Consider the following 2630-nt stretch of genomic DNA (forward strand, 5'->3'; position numbering starts at 1 on the left):
GGAATCTATAAATATATGGCATGACTTCTAAATGTCTCTGGTTAATTTATAATGAATTTCAAAAGTCAGAAAAGGGACTCCAGAAACCGTTCTGGCCCTGTCTCACGAAGACTTAAATATCTCTTAACATACTGTCCATATGATGGTTTCGTTACTTTCCTATGAAAATAGACTCGTCAAGGTTCGTTTAAATAATTTATTCACTATTTAGTTCCATTCCTACTATTTTTAGAGATTTTTCACATTCACATCACTGCTGCTGCCGGCATCAATTTTTTTTAAGGTAAACTTTACCTATCTCATGATCCTCCATGGATCAACTAGAGTTTGTCATACATATACCAAAAGTGATCATGAATAACCATTCCCATGACTAACCGTTACCAACATTTCCATACCTCTCGACGGACGACATACAAAATGATTATAATGCTATGATCAAAGTATACTTAAAGCCATTTTCGCATGGCTTATATACATTAACCAAAATATCCTCCCACTACTAGTCTATTCTATACATGCCATAAGATAATCCAAAACATAGCAGTACCAAACAGTGGATAGTGATAGTGTGACTAGTTGCTGACGATCCCCGAGCCTGTAGCTTCCAAATGAGATCTATAAAACAGAGGAAACAAAGTAAACGGAGTAAGCATTACAATGCTTAGTAAGTTTTAAGCAGTGTCAACAGATAACAACCAAATTATAACATATTTGTTCGTATTTTTATTTCACTCTTCCTTCGGGCATACCATCCCTTTACCGAATATGCACATCTCATCATATATAATAGGCAGATAAATTCTCACTTGATAGTGATCTCTTGTAAACATAGGTACATTACATATTTTCACATAACTTTCCACATCGACCAAATGCACAATAATCATAGAACAGTCTTATTACTTTACTCACATATGCATCATATAACGACCTTGTGATTTAGTCCAAATCAAGCTTAAATATAATCTCAAAATACATACCTAACCAACTTAACGCATTGAATGTATTTATTACCAATTGTTACTGTGAAGTCGTATAATCTTACGCTTTACTCGAATCTTCAGCGAAACCTTTAGTTCGGGGCTGACCCGGACAAAATCTCCACCCGTGGTCATCGGGTCTTACTCGGACATAATCTCCACACGTAGTCATCGGGTTTTTAAGCTCGGATATAGTACGAGCATGGAGCTTACGGACATTAATCAGGATAATATTCTCGCATAAAGCCTGCGGGGTTTTAACCCGGATATAGTACTGACACAAATGCCCTTCGGGACTTATCACATTTATACACTTTCACATCCATCACATTGGCCACTCGGCCTTATCACATATATACACTTTCACATTCATCACATTGGCCATTCGGCCTTATCACATATATGCACTTTCACATTCATCACATGGGCCATTAGGCCTTGTCACATATATACACTTTCACATTCATCACATCGGCCATTAGGCCTTATCACATATATATATCTCATACATATTTCATATTTTTCTTGTACATCAATTTCAGCAATAGCTTATAAGCAACTCAAATAGTTTCATCAAAGTTTACAACAAAATCACATATTCACTACAAGCAGTTTTCCTGAGCAACAGTCACTAAATTGTTTATAACTGGAGCTACAAAACTCAAAATCAATTGCCGTTAATTTTATCTGAATGTAGACTCATGTATCTTTCATCCATAAAATTTTCAGAATTTTAGGTGTGGCCAATCAATACCAGATTTTTCTTAAAGTTTTCCGCTGTTTCACTATTCAACTAATCTGACCACTCCTCACTACGAATCAGATTTCTCATTGTAAAGAATTCAAAATGTGTTATATTCAATTTCATTTGAAACTAGACTCATTAAGGAGTCTAAGCATATAAATTTTACCTTATAACCATTTTTGTGTAAATTATAACGATTTTATAAAAACAGAACAGGGGATTTCGGAGTCATTCTGACACCGTCTCACACAACTTTAAATATCTCTTTATAGGAAATTTCTTTGCTCACACGGCCTCTTTTATAAGGAACTAGACTAATTAAGCTTTGATTACATATTTTATTCAGCCTATAATTCCACACCAACAATTTATGGTGATTTTCTAAAATCACGTTACTGCTGCTGTCCTAAGCAAATTATTACAATTTGCTCTTAAATTTCCAAGTCCAAACACTTATGAACTTACCATTTGAGTTTAAAACATATCATGGCCACATCATATCTTATTAAATCAACTCATTATGTTCTATTATGATTGAATTTACTCAACGTTTAATCACTTAAAACTTACCTCGAAAGTGGTCGACGACTAGATATCCACGGCTATTCGTTTACTTCCTCTTTTCCCCTATCCGACTTTGATCCTCTTTGCTCTTAAGCTTAAGTAAAACAATAGATTTGCATAAGTACTTAACTAATATTATTCACTTAACAATCACATTTGGCAATCACATATCATTTAATCTATATCTAAAACAATAGATTTCAATATGTATCATATTTATGGTCAAACATAGCAAGAAAACTAAATAGGCTTTACTAGCCACACTTAGTTCTATTATAACATAACTCCACTTACTTATATGCACATTCGACAGAAGCAAACTTCATTTCAATTTTGCC

At 34.1% G+C, this 2630-nt stretch overlaps 1 long non-coding RNA gene across 1 annotated transcript; it reads right to left on the minus strand.

The window, feature by feature from the left end:
- Positions 1–339: 339 nt before the first annotated feature.
- LOC128285442 (uncharacterized) lies at positions 340–2332 on the minus strand. The gene is made up of 2 exons (XR_008275921.1): positions 2299–2332; positions 340–618 (listed from the first exon to the last, which is right to left on the minus strand). It is a non-coding gene; the product is annotated as an uncharacterized LOC128285442 (long non-coding RNA).
- Between the last annotated feature and the right edge of the window lie 298 nt (positions 2333–2630).

This window comes from Gossypium arboreum, chromosome 2 (genome assembly GCF_025698485.1).
Source record: "Gossypium arboreum isolate Shixiya-1 chromosome 2, ASM2569848v2, whole genome shotgun sequence".
In the NCBI taxonomy this organism is placed as follows: Eukaryota; Viridiplantae; Streptophyta; class Magnoliopsida; order Malvales; family Malvaceae; genus Gossypium; species Gossypium arboreum.